The following is a 21,006-nucleotide window of genomic DNA, read 5'->3' on the forward strand; positions in this document are numbered from 1 at the left end:
GAGTTCACAGAAAAGGTATACTGATAGCCCTCACTCACAATAAGAGCAATGCACGTCAAAACTACTGAGATTCCATCTCTCATCAATCAGATTGAAAAAAGAAACTCCAAGTCTGACAATGTAAATTTTGGCAAGACTATGTGAAAATAGGCACTTTTATACACTGCAGGTGGGACCCCAAAATGGTACAATTTCTATGAAGTGAAATTGGCAATATCTAGCAAAATTGCATATGCATTTACTCTTTGATCCAGCAATCGTACTTCTAGGATTCTATCTCAACTATTCAATTGCAAATGTATGAAGACATATGCAGAAGGCTATTCACCATGACCTTATTTGTTATAGCAAAAGGCTGGAACAACCCAAATGTCTCTTAGTAGGGAGTCAGTTAAATAAGCTATAGTACATCCATGAAGGGAAGTACTATGAAGTTGTAAAAAGAAATAAGGAGACAGCTCCCACTTCCTGTGATGGAGTATTTAGTAGAAAACTGCTGCTTCCACTGAGAACAACTGAAAAAGATGGATACAATTAAAATTGATCTGTTTGAAGTTTTCAGAGAGCCACTGCAACAGCCTGAGTTGAAGGGTCAAGATACCAGAGAGAGGACTTCCCTGGCAGTCCAGTGGTTAGGGCTCCGCGATTCCACTGCAGGGAGCATGGGTTCGATCCCTGGTGGGGGAACTAAGATCCCTCATGCCGCGCGGTGTGGCCAGAGAGAAGGGAAGCTCACTGAAGTGAGCCCAACATTCTGAAAGCTGCTTTTCTCCTCTTGGCATCTGGTGACTCTTGGCATTGACAAAGAGGCTGAGACACTCATAGAAGCAGAAAAGTATCACAGCTCTCGGCAGCCTTATAGGTCTGAGGAAATAAAACTTGGTCTGTGGGGCTCCCAGATCAGCCAGGATTCCAGAAGCCAAGGTTCCAGAAAAAAAAGAGGTACAGAGAAGTGAGCCTGACAGTTGATTGTTTTCTCTTTGAAGTACTTGGTGAATCTTAGTCATATAAAATGAAAGGCTAAGAAGCCAAGAAAAGCAGCTGGAAAATAGAGTGGAATTTTTGGCAGTCTTACGTTGTTGTGGAGATGAAAACTGGAAATCAGGAACTGACCAGGAGTCTGCCCTCTGTAAATGCTGTAGGCTTTCAGTTGGGATCTTTAAGAGTGGGTGCATTAGGGTCGATCAAGCCTCACTACAACTCAACCTTGAATCACCTGAGTCCTTGATTGGATTAAAACAAACTGCCCCTACTCTAGCTGCCTGCTGGACCATAGAGTGAAGCCTCTCTGGAGGAAAATAACTTCATCCAGATCCCTCTTTCAGGCACAGGGATGAGCATCCCATCCAAAATTACTAGGATCCAAGAAAGAGAGCCAAGGGAAAAAAGCATAATAGAAATATACTCACAGGTGTCCCAGATTATTGCAGTTATCAGACACAGATTTAAAAATAATTGTAATTAATATGATCAAGAAAATAAATGAAAAAAAAATGAACACTTCAGTAGAGAACTGGAATCAATAATGTCAAAAAGCAAATAGAAATTCTAGAACTGAAGAAGATATAGTAATCAAAATTTGAACTAAAAAATGGGGTTTAACAGCAGATTGGACACAGCTGAAGAGAGGACTGGTGAGCTGGAGAGGGGGCAGTAGAAAATATCCTGACAGAAGCACAAAGAACAAGAAGGATGGAAAATACAGAAAAGTGTCAGAGACGTGTGACATGGTCTATCATGAAACATTCTAGCAAACGTAATTGGGGTTCAAGAAGGGAAGAAGAGAAGATGTAGCAGAAGCAATATTTGAAGAGAAAATAACCAATAATTTTCCAAAAGGGATAAAAAAATCCAAGTCACAGAATCAAAAATTACTAAGAACCCCAAGCAGGATAAAGACAACAAATACTACACTTTGGTACATCATCATCAAATCAAGAGAGAAAAATCATAACAGCAAGTAGAGAAAAAAGATGCATTACTTTCAAAGGAGCAACAATAATACTAAAAGCTACCTTCTCAGCAGAAATGATGGAAATCAAGTGATGAAATGACAGCTTTAAAAGGCTGAAAGGAGATAACAGACGTTTAGAATTCTATACCCAGTGAAAATATCCTTCTAAAGTGGAGGCAAAATAAAGATATTTCCAGAAAAAAACCCCAGAGGTTATAGATCACATATGTTGCAAGTAAACTTCTATTAGGAGAAATATTAAATGGTGTTTTCATGTTTTGCCTCATGATTGTGGTAGATTCTCTTAATGCACTGAGGTATGTTATTCTTTTAATCTACTAATGTCCTGTTTAGAATCTTTACATCTGTTTCATTAGGTTAGACTATAATTCTGTTTTCTTTTTTTTTTTCTTTTGTTTTGGTATCAAGATTATGCAATCCTTGTAAGATAAATTAGAAACTCTTCATCTGAAAAAAACCACATTCACAGAAATATAGACAAGATGAAAAGGCAGAGGGCTATGTACCAGATGAAGGAACAAGATAAAACCCCAGAAAAACAACTAAATGAAGTGGAGATAGGCAACCTTCCAGAAAAAGAATTCAGAATAATGATAGTGAAGATGATCCAGGACCTCGGAAAAAGAATGGAGGCAAAGATCGAGAAGATGCAAGAAATGTTTAACAAAGACCTAGGAGAATTAAAGAACAAACAAACAGAGATGAACAATACAATAACTGAAATGAAAACTACACTAGAAGGAATCAATAGCATAATAACTGAGGCAGAAGAACAGATAAGTGACCTGGAAGACAGGATGGTGGAATTCACTGCTGCGGAACAGAATAAAGAAAAAAGAATGAAAAGAAATGAAGACAGCCTAAGAGACCTCTGGGACAACATTAAACACAACAACATTCGCATTATAGGGGTCCCAGAAGGAGAAGAGAGAGAGAAAGGACCAGAGAAAATATTTGAAGAGATTATAGTCGAAAACTTCCTTAACATGGGAAAGGAAATAGCCACCCAAGTCCAGGAAGCACAGAGAGTCCCATACAGGATAAACCCAAGGAGAAACATGCTGAGACACATAGTAATCAAATTGGCAAAAATTAAAGACAAAGAAAAATTATTGAAAGCAGCAAGGGGAAAACAACAAATAACATACAAGGGAACTCCCATAAGGTTAACAGCTGATTTCTCAGCAGAAACTACAAGTCAGAAGAGAGTGGCATGATATACTTAAAGTGATGAAAGGGAAGAACCTACAACCAAGATTACTCTACCCAACAAGGATCTCATTCAGATTTGATGGAGAAATCAAAAGCTTTACAGACAAGCAAAAGCTAAGAGAATTCAGCACCACCAAACCAGCTCTACAACAAATGCTAAAGGAACTTCTCTAAGTGGGAAACACAAGAGAAGAAAAGAACCTACAAAAACAAACCCAAAACAATTAAGAAAATGGTCATAGGAACATACATATCGATAATTACTTAAACGTGAATGGATTAAATGCTCCAACCAAAAGACACAGGCTTGCTGAATGGATACAAAAAAAGACCCATATATATTCTGTCTACAAGAGACCCACTTCAAACCTAGGGACACATTCAGACTGAAAGTGAGGGGATGGGAAAAGATATTCCATGCAAATGGAAATCAAAAGAAAGCTGGAGTAGCAATACTCATATCAGATAAAATAGACTTTAAAATAAAGAATGTTACAAGAGACAGGGAAGGACACTACATAATGATCAAGGGATCAATCCAAGAAGAAGATATAACAATTATAAATCTATATGCATAGACTGTATCCAACATAGGAGCACCTCAATACATAAGGCAACTGCTAACAGCTATAAAAGAGGAAATTGACAGTAACACAATAATAGTGGAGGACTTTAACACCTCACTTACACCAATGGACAGATCACCCAAAATGAAAATAAATAAGGAAACAGAAGCTTTAAATGACACAATAGACCAGATAGATTTAATTGATATTTATAGGACATTCCATCCAAAAACAGCAGATTACACTTTCTTCTCAAGTGCGCATGGAACATTCTCCAGGATAGATCACATCTTGGGTCACAAATCAAGCCTCAGTAAATTTAAGAAAATTGAAATCATATCAAGCATCTTTTCTGACCACAACGCTATGAGATTAGAAATGAATTACAGGGAAAAAAACGTAAAAAGGACAAACACATGGAGGCTAAACAATACGTTACTAAATAACCAAGAGATCACTGAAGAAATCAAAGAGGAAATCAAAAAATACCTGGAGACAAATAACAACAAAAACACGATGATCCAAAACCTATGGGATGTGGCAAAAGCAGTTTTAAGAGTGAAGTTTATAGCAATACAAGCCTACCTCAAGAAACAAGAAAAATCTCAAATAAACAATCTAACCTAACACCTAAAGGAACTAGAGAAAGAAGAACAAACAAAACCCAAAGTTAGCAGAAGGAAAGAAATCATAAAGATCAGAGCAGATATAATGAAATAGAAACAAAGAAAACAATAGCAAAGATCAATAAAACTAAAAGCTGGTTCTTTGAGAAGATAAATAAAATTGAGGGGCTTCCCTGGTGGCGCAGTGGTTAAGAATCCGCTTGCCAGTGCAGGGGACATGGGTTTGAGCCCTGGTCCGGGAAGATCCCACATGCCGCAGAGCAACTGAGCCCGTGCACCACAACTACTGAGCCTGCGCCCTAGAGCCTGCGACCACAACTCCTGAGCCCACGTGCCACAACTACTGAAGCCCGTGAGCCTAGAGCCCGTGCTCCGCAACAAGAGAAGCCACCGCAATGAGAAGCCTGCACACAGCAACGAAGACCCAACGCAGCCAAAAATAAAATTAATTAATTTAAAAAATAAAAAATAAAAAATAAATAAAATTGATAAACCATTAGCCAGACTCATCAAGAAAAAGAGGGAGAGGACTCAAATCAATAAAATTAGAAATGAAAAAGGAGATGTTACAACAGACACCACAGAAATACAAAGCATCCCAAGACACTACTACAAGCAACTCTATGCCAATAAAATGGACAACCTGGAAGAAATGGACAAATTCTTAGCAAGGTATAACCTTCCAAGACTGAACCAGGAAGAAATAGAAAATATGAACAGACCAATCACAAGTAATGAAATTGAAACTGTGATTAAAAATCTTCCAACAAACAAAAGTCCAGGACCAGATGGCTTCACAGGTGAATTCTATCAAACATTTAGAGAAGAGCTAACACACATCCTTCTCAAACTCTTCCAAAAAACTGCAGAGGAAGGAACACTCCCAAACTCATTCTATGAGGCCACCATCACCCTGATATCAAAACCAGACAAAGATACTAAAGAAAAAGAAAATTACAGACCAATATCACTCATGAATATAGATGCAAAAATCCTCAACAAAATACTAGCAAACAGAATCCAACAACACATTAAGAGGATCATACACCATGATCAAGTGGGATTTATCCCAGGGATGCAAGGATTGTTCAATATACGCAAATCAATCAATGTGATACACCATATTAACAAATTGAAGAATAAAAACCATATGATCATCTCAGTAGATGCAGAAAAAGCTTTTGACCAAATTCAGCACCCATTTATGATAAAAACTCTCCAGAAAGTGGGCATCGAGGGAACTTACCTCAACATAATAAAGGCCATATATGAGAAACCCACAGCAAACATCATTCTCAATGGTGAAAAACTGAAAGCATTTCCTCTACAATCAAGAACGAGACAAGGATGTCCACTCTCACCACTATTATTCAACATAGTTCTGGAAGTCCTAGCCACGGCAATCAGAGAAGAAAAAGAAATAAAAGGAATACAAATTGGAAAAGAAGAAGTAAAACTGTCACTGTTTGCGGATGACATGATACTATACATAGAGAATCCTAAAACTGCCACCAGAAAACTGCTAGAGCTAATTAATGAATATGGTAAAGTTGCAGGATACAAAATTAATGCACAGAAATCTCTTGCATTCCTATACACTAATGATGAAAAATCTGAAAAAGAAATTATGGAAACACTCCCATTTACCATTGCAACAAAAAGAATAAAATACCTAGGAATAAACCTACTTAGGGAGACAAAAGACCTGTATGCAGAAAACTATAAGACACTGATGAAAGAAATTAAAGATGATACCAATAGATGGAGAGATATACCATGTTCTTGGATTGGAAGAATCAACATTGTGAAAATGACTCAACTACCCAAAGCAATCTACAGATTCAATGCAATCCCTATCAAATTACCAATGGCATTTTTTACAGAGCTAGAACAAATCATCTTAAAATTTGTATGGAGACACAAAAGACCCCGAATAGCCAAAGCAGTCTTGAGGGAATAAAACAGAGCTGGAGGAATCAGACTCCCTGACTTCAGACTATACTATAAAGCTACATTAATCAAGACAATATGGTACTGGCACAAAAACAGAAACATAGATCAATGGAACAAGATAGAAGCCCAGAGATAAACCCACGCACCTATGGTTAACTAATCTATGACAAAGGAGGCAAGGATATACAATGGAGAAAAGACAGTCTCTTCAATAAGTGGTGCTGGGAAAACTGGACAGCTACATATAAAAGAATGAAATTAGAACACTCCCTAACACCAGGCACAAAAATAAACTCAAAATGGATTAGAGACCTAAATGTAAGACTGGACACTATAAAACTCTTAGAGGAAAACATAGGAAGAACACTCTATGACATAAATCACAGCAAGATCTTTTCTGATCCACCTCCTAGAGTAATGGAAATAAAAACAAAAATAAACAAATGGGACCTAATGAAACTTCAAAGCTTTTGCACAGCAAAGGAAACCATAAACAAGACGAAAAGACAACCCTCAGAATGGGAGAAAATATTTGCAAATGAATCAGCAGACAAAGGATTAATATCCAAAATATATAAACAGCTCATGCAGCTCAATATTAAAAAAACAAACAACCCAATCCAAAAATGGGAAGAAAACCTAAATAGACATTTCTCCAAAGAAGACATACAGATGGCCAAGAAGCACATGAAAAGCTGCTCAACATCACTAATTATTAGAGAAATGCAAATCAAAACTCCAATGAGTTATTACCTCACACCAGTTAGAATGGGCATCATCAGAAAATCCACAAACAACAAGTGCTGGAGAGGGTGTGGAGAAAAGGGAACCCTCTTGCACTGTTGGTGGGAATGTAAATTGATACAGCCACTATGGAGAACAGTATGGAAGTTCCTTAAAAAACTAAAAATTGAACTACCATATGACCCAGCAATCCCACTACTGGGCATATACCCAGAGAAAACCATAATTCAAAAAGACACATTCACCCCAATGTTCATTGCAGCACTATTTACAATAGCCAGGTCATGGAAGCAACCTAAATGCCCATCTAGAGACGAATGGATAAAGAAGATGTGGTACATATATACAATGGACTATTACTCAGCCATAAAAAGGAATGAAACTGGGTCATTTGTTGAGATGTGGATGGATCTAGAGACTGTCATACAGAGTGAAGTAAGTCAGAAGGAGAAAAACAAATATCATATAATAATGCATATATGTGGAACCTAGAAAAATGGTACAGATGAACAGGTTTGCAGGGCAGAAATAGAGACACAGATGTAGAGAACAAACATATGGACACCAAGGGGGGAAAGCGGTGGGAGGGTGGGGATGGTGGTGTGATGAATTGGGCGATTGGGATTGACATGTATACACTGATGTGTATAAAATGGATGACTAATAAGAACCTGCTGTATAAAAAAATAAATAAAATAAAATTAAAAAATTTAAAAAAAAAGAAACTCTTCATCTTTCTCTGCATTCTGGAGTAGTTTAACTCACATAAGGATTATTTATATCTTCCTTGATAGGACTCTTTAAAATCCATCTGAATCTCGTGTCATATTTTGGGGGTAGTTCTTTGTAACTTTTTCAGTTTTTCCCCTAATGATTATTTCCCATGCAGGTTTCTACGTCTTCCTGATTTTACTGTGATGATTTAAATTTTCTAGGAACTGTCCTCTTCATCAAGGTTTTCAAACACATTAACAGAATTGTATATAGTAGTCTTTATTCTGTAATAATTTCTCTTTTCATTTCTTATGTTACAGATTCATGTATTTTTTTTTTCTTTTCTTTCCTGCACACAGCTGCCAGGGATTTACTTTTTTTGTTGGACTTTTAAAAGCAAAAATCTTGATTTTACTGATTAATTCTACTTTTTGTTTGTTTTCTAATTTATTACTTTTTGCTTTTATCTGTACTGAGGCTTTTTTTGCACTTCATTTTGATTTATTTTGTTTTTTTTAAATTTTTGAGTGAAAATTAGTTTGTTTAGTTTAGTTCCTTAGTTTCCAATATTTTTTTGATGTTCTTTATTTAAATGTGAATTTGTAGATAGATGCCTTCTCAAGAGAATTGAAAGCATTATTTCCAAATTCCAACTATGGTACTGTATGAATTGTGATCTCTTATTTAAGGAATCAATCTGAGAGATTTCACATGAAGATATGAAGTTAGATATACAAGTGAGAAAAGAAGATTGTAGTTAGTCTTGTAAATTAAAAAGATATCTCTCTATGAAGACATTAAGAAATGTGAATGACCGTTATTTCTCTTCTTGTATTCCTACTTGAACCAAGGATAATCCAAATTCCCATTTCCTAAAGCTGCTATTCAAAAAAGGAACACTATTTTTGTTCCTTTTTGAACAAGGAACATCTTTCCTTTAAAAATGTCACCCTACTTACCCAAAATCTTTATTATTAATATTATTTGACAGGTCTCATTCCTTTTTGACCATCCATTTCTCCAAGTTCAACCAACTCTGTTTAGAAACATTAAAAATTTTTTATAATGTGGAAAAGTGATTAATTTTAATTGAAGAGAGCCTGTTCAGAATTTCCGAAATGAAATTTGAGCTTACACAAAGAAAGCCTCAGACAGAAAGGGTAATTTTTCATACACTACTGAAAACGGGATACAGAATGGATGTCTGTGACCTTAGCGTTTGTGGTTCCTGCCATGGAACTGAACGGCCATTCTTTGTTGTTCTGTGACTCAGCCCTCATGCATGAAGACTTGTATAAAACAGAGGCACACAGCAGGGCAATTCTTCACCAGTTTAAATTGTTTATAGTTTCTTTGTACCTATAATTCACAATTTAAACATCCCTCTAAGTGCATTTGTTTATATGTTACTTGAGCTTAACACTGGAGCTTTGAGAAGTTCCTACGTACTGTTTCGCTGTGAAATGTCTACTTAGCATGGAAGAGAAGGCGGTGAGGGGATGGAGAGTATGACCTTATGCCCTGTGAACATGACCGAGGAACCCAGAATGCCCGTGAGAATCTGGGGAAAGAAACGGTTCCTCGAAACGCTGAATGAAGACTGTGAAGCACGGGCTCCAGTGCTGGGAGGCTGCACAGGAGGACAGAGCCTGGGTTTAGGAGTTGGACAGAGGCCCGAGGTAATTCCTGGGTGATGAAGAAGAATTAGGCCAGCGAAGAAACGTGGTGATTGTGTGCCAGGCAGGAGAGGCAGCGTGAGAAAGTTGGGAAGGTGTGAGTTGGCTGGTGTGTGCAGAGGGGCTTCACGAGTGGCGGAAGCAAGTGTGGGCAGGATGCAGGGGCTGAGGCGCCCGTCAAGGAGGGCCTTGAATGCCACCGAGGGGGGCATTGGAGCGCCCCCTAGGGTGGCATAATCACACTGGAATTGGATGGAGAATGGGTGGGAAAGAGCCAGATGAGCAGTTAGAAGGCCCTTGCAGTGATCTCGCTGATGCTATGGTAACGGGCATTAAGGAACTAGCCACGGGAGTAATGAAAATTGAACAGATTTGTGATATTAGAGGCGAAATTCGATTAGTCTCTCAGTCGCTGGTTGGACATGGGGCCTGGAGGAATAGAATGATGTCGATACCTGGTAGCAGAAGTGTTCCATCCGACGATAGCCAGGAGGCTGTCCTGGCTGTCCACCGATGGATGACTGGATAAACAAAACATGGTATATGCCTACAACGGAGTATTATTCAGCCTTTAAAAAGAAACATAGCCTGTCGTGTGTGACAACATGGATGAACCTTGGGGACATTATGCTAAGTGAAAAAAACCAGTCACAAAAGGACTAGTATGTGTGATTCCACTTATGTGAGTTATCTAAAGTGGCCAAACGAATAGAAACAGGAAGTAGAGTGGGGGTGGCCAGGAGCTGCGAGGTGGGGGAAACGGGGAGCCATTGCTTAATGGGTGTCGAATCTCAGCAAAAGGAGGCGAGAAGGTTCCGGAGAGCTGTGACACAACAGTGCGGACATGTTTCACACTACTGAACTGAACACTTAGAAATGGTTAAAACGGTAAATTTTATGTTACATGTTGTTTTAAAGCCACAATTAAAAAGAAGGACATACTATAAGCAATAAGATGTTTAGTTTGATTTACAATTTTAAAACAAAGGTGTCCCTTCTGCTGAAGGGACGAGCTGAGCAGGCTTGTCCCGCATTTTCGTCTCGCCCTGCTCACTTGCGCTGGTCCTGGGGCCCCCAGCCGGGTGTCTGCTGTACCGACACCCGGTAACGGATGTTGGCCGCGACGTGAGGATTTGATTTTTCCTGTTGCCCCCGCCCTCCCCAGCGCTGGCTCACGGGGAGGGCTTCGGGTTTTGCTCTCACCAGCCTCTGGTTGGTAAATCACGCAGGGGGCTGATTCCTCGAGCTCATTATGTTTAGCAGAAGGCCACCTGTAGGATTTCTTTACACACCACCACATGTTAGTAAGGGTTGAGGAAAGCTTAGCGGTCCACTGGGCCCTTTATAACTACTTTTTAAGATGAGCAGATCAGGGTAAGAGGAAAATCAGGTGAGAAGCGTGAGAAAGCCCAGACTAAAGCATGCTGCCCTGAGATGCATGCCGTGAGGTCTGAGGGGAGTAGAAGTGAGTCTCGCCTTTGACCCTGAAGGTCCTGGGATCATAGCAGTGAGAGGAGCCCTGATGGCGGCAAAGTCTGCGCGATCCTTAAGACCCGTTCAGTACCTGCTTGGTGGTTTATGGCTGTTCCAGGAACTACTTTTGCCTCTTGAGGTCTCAACAGTGGATGAGACAGAAAGGATTTCTTTTTGCCCAGGATCACAGTTTAGGTGGAAGTCACAATAAAAAAAAGTGGAAAGTATAAAAGCTATTAATCAGGATTCTGCGAAGATTAAGAGAAGTGAATGTGCTAGGAGATGGCTGGGAGGTGACCCTAGACTGGGAGGTTAAAGCTGCTGAGTCTGGGTGACAATGGAGAGCCTGATCCTGACCATCTGGGAGGGGGGCCTCGGGGCACAGGGGCAGCTGGGCAGCTGGTGCAAAGGAATGACTTCGGCTTATTCGAGAAACAGAAGGGAGGCCTCTGTGGTTGGAACGTGAGGGGTCAGGGCGAGCACGGTCTGAGCTGAGGTCGGAGAGGTCAGCAGTGATCACGACGGGCCTGGCAAGTCCAGGTTGGAGTCAAAGGGCAGAGAGGAGGGCTGGAGGGCGCTGGGCAGGCGGGTAGCAGGATGTGATTCATGTTTTTAAAAGGTTGTCTTCTGTGTGGTCGCTGCACAGTAGCTGAGCCAGTGTGGAAACGGGGAGCCAGTTCAGAGAGAGACGACTGTAGCTTGGATGAGGTTGATGGGACCCGGTGAGACACCGTGGTGAGAAGAGAAGGGGACAGGGACCAAGCCCCGGGTCCTCCAACAACCAGAATAGCCGTACAGGGAAACCCAGCTTTTCTAGATCTGAGACAAAAGAGACATTCTCAGGGTGTCTTCGTGCAGGGGCGCTCGTGGAACACAGACTACTCCCCGAGGGCATTGCTACTGTCCCATCTCCTCCTACCCGCCTGTGCAGCTGGTGTGTTGGGTGCAGACCCGGCCCCTCTTCAGTGATGCAGCGGCTGAGGGGTCTCAAGCACTCACGTGGCTGATGCAAACCCCCAGGAAGGGTCAAGACAGGGACATGGAGCAAATTAATTTGAAGGAGGTCAGGTGGGTGGTTGAGGAGGAATCCAGCACTCGTGGATGAATGAAAACCTGGTGTGAGTGACAGGGCTTGTCACTGAGGCAGATTAGATTCCAGTTTGATGGGCAGATGATCAATGAAATAGATGCACTTGCACAGTTGGAAATAAAGGATGAAAATACAGACGATGTGCTACTTCACCCCGGAGCTCATAGGCAGGAAAACGTGCCAAGAAAAGTACAGTTTGATTCTGCACATCCTGACTTGTATTTACCGTTTTTCTCTGCTCTGTCATTCCCCTCTCCATTTCTTTTGTTGTGCATAAAGTAACTGGCATATGTTAAATGTTATCTGTTATACTATTATTATTACTTTTTACTAAATGGTCAGTGATATATTCTATTGACATCAAAAGGAAATAGAGCGGAAAAAAGACTTTCTGTAAGAAGACCCACTAGCAGTATACTCATTCAACTTTTTTTTTTTTTTTTTTTTTCAAAATCATTCAGGGCCACTTTGGACAGAGGCTCTGATTCTTTTAAATTTTTTTTTTTTTTAAGTTTACCTATTTATTTATGGCTGTGCTGGGTCTTCGTCTCTGTGCGAGGGCTTTCTCCAGTTGCGGCGAGCAGGGGCCACTCTAAATCGCGGTGCGCGGGCCTCTCACTGTCGCGGCCTCTCTTGTTGCGGAGCACAGGCTCCAGACGTGCAGGCTCAGCAATTGTGGCTCACGGGCCCAGTTGCTCCGCGGCATGTGGGATCCTTCCAGACCAGGGCTCGAACCCGTGTCCCCTGCACTGGCAGGCGGACTCTCAACCACTGCGCCACCAGGGAAGCCCCAACTTTTATTTTTCTATGTCATTAAGTTATTTTGCTCTCATTGCCTGACAAACAATAACAACGACAAAATCCTTTGCCTACTTTATTTGATTGGAGAATTTCAATATATTTTATTTATCATTGTAAAACAAAGGACAATTTTATAATTTTTTGTACAATCATCATTACATGTAGGGCAGTCTGTTTTTAAGTTGGAATAAATTTCTCTAAAGGAAATGAATCCGAAATAGATTTCCTTTCAAGTCAATGTCTTGTTATTTAAATGAACTTCTTGTTTAAAAGAATAATATTAAAAAAGTCCATCACTGCTTTAACAGAGCAGTGAGGCTGTTTCTTGTAGCATGGCCATCGGGGCAGGGCTGTGCGTTATCAAGTCAGAGGCTAATAGTACTTCTGTGTGAGATATGAGGGGCCTGTGTGTTCTAGGAGCACGTGGAATGACTTGATGGGGATACAGTTTAGCACAGCTGGAGGTATTGCTGGGGTAACCCAAGGTGAATATGCATTACTTCACCAAAGTAAATATTCATTACTGCCCCCAGGCTGCTGTCACCTGACCTGCTGGGTCAGAGGCACTGCCACCCCCTGGATGCTATAGGTGGTCATTTTCCTGGAACCTCTGGGACCAACCAGGTGGCCTCCTGAGAAGCCTGCAGCCCTGGGATGGTTGGAGATGGCGCTCCCTCGCGCCCTGCGGACATGAGGGCTTTCCTGGCAAGAGTCTTCAGGATCTTTGCAAATAAGTCTCTGAGTTGCCCCAACCCTGCTGTCTTCCAGGAAAAATTATAGCAGAGGCTCCAAATGGGAGAATTTTCCCTTTCCTTCTTCAGGGTTTTGGTGTGTAATAAGACATTCTCCTATGAAGGCTGAACAAGTCATGGCTGTGAGAAGACAGTTTCTGATTTTCAGATTACGTTGCATCCTAAAACAAGACTGGGCCATCTGGGATATTATCATATGTTCCCCCCTTATTTCTTGGAAACTCAATATAATATTCAAAGGTATGTTCAGATGAGTAACGAGTACTTATTTCCTCTGTGTTTATTTTAAGTCAACATCTGATTTGTAGTATATTCTGCGGCTTTTACAAAAGCAGTTACACAAGTTACTTAAGCCTTCCCACATTTCTAACCCTGCTCAATGAAGCATACTTGTCTGGTTGGTAACCCAACAATGAACACATAGTTCATGCTAAATCTATGAAAACATTGACATATTAATTGAGTCAGTCCGTGGATCCCAAGAGAGAATTTTTAGGCTTGGAGAAAGTTGTTTTGTGTGTTTGTTGTGTTTTTAATTTCAGAATTGTAGCAGTTTATTTACCAAAGAGTCGTATGGTGCCGACTTTGTGCCAGGACGTGTTCTAAGTGCTTTACAAACATTCATTTTGTGATATTAAGCCTTGTGAAGAGCCTACGACACAGCTGCTGTCATTAGACCCATTTTATTGATGGGGAAATCAAGGCTTGCAGAGAGTAATAGCTCAAGACCACACAGCTGAGAGGCAGAGATGAGATTTAAACCCAAGTTACCTCAATAATAACTGAGGCCAAGCTTTTATAGGTACGAATGAAGTGTTATTGTTGTTGTTTTTAAAAACTTTTTATTTGAAAATAATTCTAAATTTACAGAAAAGTTCTAAGAAGGAGGATAGCACATTTTACTGAGAATCACTTGCTATTGAGACGTTTAAAATTCTTTTTGTGAAACACAGTGCCTACATTGTGGCCCTTTACCCTAGAATACATCAATGCCTATCTGCTAGGAATGAGAATATTCTCTTACAGAACCAGAGTACTGATCAACCTTGGTCAGTTTAGCATGGATTTGGTACTTCTTTTTAAGGTACTGTCTGTGTTTCAGTGTCGACAATTAACCCAGCAATAATGTCCTCGATTCTTTCCTCCAGGATGGGGTCCAGGCCAGTAGTGCCACGTATTCCACCAGTTATTGGACACTTGCAATCCTGCCCTTTGGAGAGATTTCAGTGTTTATTATCTTTAAGGATCCTGCAAAGTCCTTTTGTTTCAAAGGGCTCCTCCAGTGTGGGATTAGTGGGGGGTATCTGGGGAGTTAGATTCATTCATTTGGTCAGTTAGTCAGTCAACAAACACGAATTTAGCTCCTCGTGTGAACCAGGCCATGAGATGGGGAAGATGAACTCAAGAGGCCCTAAGGTCTGAAACGTACAATAGAACGGGGAGATGTGCAGGCAAAGAAGTCGTAGTACTGCTGCGTGTTTGTAGAGCACTTAGGAATTATTTTATTCCACCAGTTATTGCCTCCCTTAATCTGAAGATCTTTCACAGTCTTCCTTTGTCTTGTGTAACACTGACAGTTTTGCAGAGTAGGTTTCCTCTGCCTTTAAAAACTAGGACAGGCTGTCTCCATTTTGTGCTTGCTGCCGTTTCGTCATGGTCAGGTGAGGAACTCAGTGTTACCTCTGTGATGTGACAACCGGCTCAGGGTCTCCCTCCTGGAGAAGGTACCCCATCCGTCTGCCCCTCACTGGTGGTGTTGACTGTGACCACCCCACTCCATCAAGGGGCTGTCTGATTTCTCCACCACATAACTACTATTTTTCCCTTGCAGCTAATGTGCAGTCTGTGAGGAGACTCAGATGTTTCTCTGCCACTAGGAAGCCCCAGTCACAAGGCGGAAGGCAGTTCTTCCTTCCCATGGGATTTGCGATCCATCCACCTGTAACTGGAGACTCTGTCCGCCTCTGATTGTGAGGCTTGCAGGTGTCACAGGGTGATCTGTGAGGGCTGAGGCTCTCAGGTAGAGCACAGGGCTTGGATGTTTCCAGGCACTGATGACTCAACTTGCATCTGTGAAATGATAAAGTGGCCGGCGTGCCTCCTGAAAGAAACAGGAATGGGTTCTAACCCTTAAAGCTACATTTAAGGGTCAAATATATTAATAAGTGTCTGAGACCAGATTTCAGGAAAGGGCTTTAGTTCCCTGAGGGGAGACTGACAGTAGGAGAAATGGACATCCAGTCGGGGTTCATACCCAAGCCTGGGAGAAGTTGCAATGAAAGATAGATTTGGGGTGTGAGAAATAGCCAATAGAAGAACTTGCCCAGCCAGCCCCCCGGCAGTGGGCTTCTGTAGGAGAGAACTGGCTACAAGCCCAGTAGGACTGGCCCTGTCCATCTTACTGGGGAACATCTTGACCTCACAGAAGGAGAAGCAGAATCTATGCTTTGGTACACACCCCATAAGCATTCAAGCTCTTACATGCTCAAAATATTTCACATGAACCCGTGTAATATTAGAGACAGTGGCTAAAAAGAGAGGACAGGGAATAATTTAAGTAGAAAGGATTAGATGAAGAGAAAATTTAGAACCCAGATAGTCAAGCCTTAGGTTACTGGCTACTGCGTTTGTCTTCGACCTTCTTGGTAGTAAAGGCAAAAAGGAAAACATCAGTTAGTTACAAAAAATCTCATTTCCATGAGAAAAACTTATCTGTTACTCAGGAGAAACAGAACACTCCCCAATGCTTAAATGTGAATACATCTGCCTGTAATTTGCTTACTGGTAATAAAGCTTTTCTTCCACTTAGCCTTTTGTTGATTTTCTCTGTAATTGATTTTTACTTGTAGGTGCCATAGTTGAAAGGTCCATAAATGCTGGGATGTGCTAAAGATCTGAGTATCAGGATGGGGAAGTAACAAAAATGTTGAGCCGTCTTGAGAGAGCACATGGGGTGAGGTAACATCGCAGTTATCCAAAACCATGGGTTCGCAATCCAGGGACTGAGGGTTTGGTTAGGTCTGGTGACACCAGCTTTGCAAGGGAGTGCACTGGAGCTGGGCCCACGGGGAGCTATGAAACGCAGTCTCCAACCTCAGGAACTTGCAACGGAGAAATCACAGACATCCAACGGCAACAAAAAAAGGCACTAAAGTAAGTGATGGGAAAGTACTTATATAATGTGAGACAATACAACAGTAACTTATGGACACTTGCAATCCTGCCCTTTGGAGAGATTTCAGTGTTTATTATCTTTAAGGATCCTGCAAAGTCCTTTTGTTTCAAAGGGCTCCTCCAATGTGGGATTAGTGGGGGGTATCTGGGGAGTTAGATTCATTCATTTGGTCAGTTAGTCAGTCAGCAAACATGAATTGGGCTCCTCGTGTGAACCAGGCCATGAGATGGAGAAGATGAACTCAAGAAACCCTAAGGTCTGAAACGTACAATAGAACGGGGAGATGTGCAGACAAAGAAGTCATAGTACTGCTGCGTGTTTGTAGAGCACTCAGGAATTATTTTAAAAGTTTACGTTCACAACACTGAGCAACGTTGGCTTAGTATCCCCATTTCACAGGCAGGTTGGTGGTGGAATCTGGCAGAAAAACCAAATTGTCCTCCTAGGGCTTTTGTTTCCCCACCGGCCCACAAGGGGGTGATGTGTGAGACCATCCGAGGGGTCCCAAGTGAACTCTGCTTTAGATCCGCAAAATGCTGGACACTTAAAAGCTTCAAAACCATGCTAGGTGGTGCCCAGATTAAGACGTTGTTACCTGGAGTGACGGGGGGCTGGCCATTTGCCCCTGCGGGGAAATAAAGGACTCTTGGAGGGCCCCTTCCAACAAGGGCAGCGGCCTGGGACCCTCACGTGTCCACTCCTTTTGGGTAACTTTTCTCTAGAAAACTTTCCTCCGCACAGCAGGCCCCGACAGGCCCTCTTCTTAATGCTCCTTGCACTTCTTTTGTTTTCTTGTTTATCGATTTTCCTTTTGCAAACAAGATAGGGGTACCCATTATTCAACGATAACCTTCTTTCATCAAATCTTAGGCCTTTTCCAGTGTTGACTGGATGTCTAGACAAATAGGTAGGAATAATTGCCCAAGGGCAAGGGCAACCTTAGCTACGTTGTCCATTTACATTTTTACATCCTCGTAAAAATACACCTGCACACTCCTTTGTCTTGGTGTTTCGACCTCGGGCAAGACCCAGGAATATGCAGCTTCTCCTACAGATGTCTAAAATGTCCCCTTCACAACCATCCTCCTTAGAGAATTCAACTTCTTTAATAGGGATTTAGGTCACAAAGGGCCCAGGCAGTTCTGAAAAACCCCCGTTATGCTCTCTGGGTCATAAAGGAGACTCATAAATGGCTTTTGGATGAAACGCTGGGGAGGGCTGGGTGGTGTCTGGTGTCTGATGGTGTCCTGACCGATGGGCTGGCCAGAGAAAATTATGGGTATGTTTTCATTTAACATCATTTCTTGCTGACTCTTGTCTCCCTGGAAAATTGTCTGTGAGGAGACAAAATAAGGTGCCCTTTCTGTTTACTCAGTGTTCTTAATTATAGTTGTTGGGAGATGCCTTAGATCATGTTGTGAGAGCTACGGGTTCTTCCTCTGCAGCTCTCCCCCGCCCCCCTGCCCCCGCTGCAGAGGAATTTGTTTTAGAGGCCAGGGTAATAGTCAACACTGAGATAAAAGTCAGTGCTCGGTGTTTTCAGTTGCCCCTTTTTAGAGGTTTCTTCCCTGCACGTTGGCTTCTACTCATTAAAACACTTTCAAGGTTGTTTTTCTTTCTTTTTTTTTTCAGCCGCAAAATAAATCTGTGCCTACTTGTTCGGGACCCGGGAAGAAGTAAGGTGAGCTTAACGTAGCCCTCCTCCCGGTACAGTTTGGGGTTTCTTGGCTGGCGTTGCTCCTTTGTTCTTGTCCTTTACGAAGCCCCGCATCCAGTGCCCGGCGGGGATGGTGCAGTAAGTGTGTAGTTCACACAGGCTGGTTCCATGGAGATGTCGAGACCTTGGCGCTTCCTTGGCGTCACAATGGATCCACATCCATCGAGATGCCCGCGCCAGGAACCCTCAGCCTGGCTCCGTCTCCATCAGACGCCACGTCCAATTCTTTACCGATCATGTTGACTCCCCTCCTGCGCACCTGGAGTCTGTCCACTTCGGCATCCACTCCTCTTCCTGAATTCAGGCTACCTTTGCCCTGTCTCCCAGGACCGACAAACGAGTTTCCAAACTGAGCTGTTAGGATCTACAAGGCTCCTCCTCACTTTCCACACTTCCGAGTGCTACTTTCAGGACAAAGTAGGTATTTGTCTGTATCATTACTGACCACTTTTCAGGAAGCTTTCCCATGTATTAAGCACCTCTTAATCTCTGACTGGATTTCTCTTCCCATCTGTATGTATTTTATTTTTCTTTCACTTTTTTGTTTTCCATCTGAAAAGTACTTTTACCGTATTTTTAAACTCCTTATATAAGATGGACCTTCACAAAGCATTTCTACAAAAAAACCAAAAAACCAAAAAAACTCATCCAAAGGAGTTGATTATCTGGGGGAAGTTCATCCAAATGAATCATTGATTTACTTTCTCCTTTTTTATTCTGGGACATTCAGATGATGAGAAACGGATTGAGGAAACAATGAAGTGTGTTTGTGTGTTTCTCTAGGTGCCGTGTGTAAGTTCAGGGCTATAGGTGGCAGAGGTCAAGATGCTGCCTCTTAGCCTGCTGGTTCTAAAGCGCTATCATCGGGGGAGGTCTTGACTTTGACGAGTAGGGGCGAGACCGACACTGACTCTGCGAGTCTTGTTAGCAGGCCTCGGCCTTTTGAGAGGGGAGGAAAACAAAGACGAACTATCTGAATGTCCTCGACCAGGTTTTCATAAGTGTTAAGAGAGAAAGCAGATCTTAGGGTCAAAAAAGTTTTGGGAGACAGTAGACAAGACAGGTTTCTCTATTGCGAGATTCCATCGAGGCTTTACTCTACTCCCGTGTATTACCACGTACTCTGTGGTATTTTCCAAAATGACGACAGCATATCCGCCAACAATTTATTTTTCAAAATATCTTGAGAACCTGGACTATCAAAGAGCCTAAAATATTGCTTTAGAATATGCATCTCTTGAAGCTGATGTTTGTTCCACTGACACTTTTTTTTAATTGAATTTTTATTTTATATTGGAGTACAGTTGATTTACAATGTTATGTTCGTTTCGGGCGTGCAGCAAAGTGATTCAGTTATGCACACACATATATCCACTCTTTCAGATTCTTTTCCCGTGGGTCATTACAGAGTACTGAGTAGAGTCTTTCTCGACTCTTTGCCTCTCCCCACCCCTCTTGCTGCCCCTAGTCTCCCCTCCTCTCTCCATTCTCCTCCTTCCATCCGTCCACAGTCTTCATTGTCTTTCTCATCTCTTTTGTCTCCTCTTGACCCCTTCTCCTGCTACTTCTCCTTTCTCTTGTGTGAAAGGATGTGGTATCCGCCTATTGTGAGCTCAGCAGTCCTCTGGAGGTGCCCCGCGCAAAGCCCCCGTCCCTGTGCGGTGGAGCCCCAGGCGGTCCCGCAGGCCCCCTGCCCACCTCTGCCCTGCTCCTTCCCGACGGCCAGCCTCAGCCAGGCTCCCCGCCCTTGGTGTGTGCTTTCTACGCAGCCTAGATCACTTTGATTTTTCTCTCTCGCTGTACTCCTAAGTCTTTTCCTGAAGCTTTCAGTTGGGCATGTGTCCATCACCTGACTTGAGTTGTTTAAGAGGCATGTTTACTTTTGGTCCCAAACGAAGAAAAGCAGAGAGCAGGGCTCCCCCTTCTTTCCTGCCCTTTGGTGCACAGCACGATGCTGAGGAGAGGCGCAGGCTGTGAGGCTGGTGGCTCCTGGGGCTGGGGCAGCTGCCGCTTATTGACGGACGGGACGGATTTGCCAACTCTGTCCAGCCAAGCAGGAAACTTTCAATGAATAAACGAATCCTTGTTTTTCATGTCCTCTGGTGAAGAGCAACATTTCTTTTGTCATAATTCCTCAAACACTATGAAGAATGTAGATGTGGTTTATGGGGAAACATCTGAAGCCCAGATCAACTTTTACTGACTAGGGGCGGAGAAAACCGTGTTTGTCTCTCGGGTGGGTCATGACCTAGCCCAGGATGGACTCTTGAGAAAGCTGAACTTTCTGATTGGATCTTTCTCTATGGGCCCTCAAGGGTTTCTGTGAGTTGGTGGATGATAATAACTGATTTGAAAAAATGTCAATATTATTAATATCAATATTAATATTGATTTGAAAACAATGGAACATTAGAGTTGGGAAATATTTTTACGTCTTTTAAAAATCAACTTTATTGAGGTATGACTCACATACAATACAATGCACCCACTTTAAGTGTACATTATGCAAATATTTGCATTCACACAATTACC

Source organism: Balaenoptera musculus, chromosome 11 (genome assembly GCF_009873245.2).
Source record: "Balaenoptera musculus isolate JJ_BM4_2016_0621 chromosome 11, mBalMus1.pri.v3, whole genome shotgun sequence".
NCBI lineage: Eukaryota > Metazoa > Chordata > Mammalia > Artiodactyla > Balaenopteridae > Balaenoptera > Balaenoptera musculus.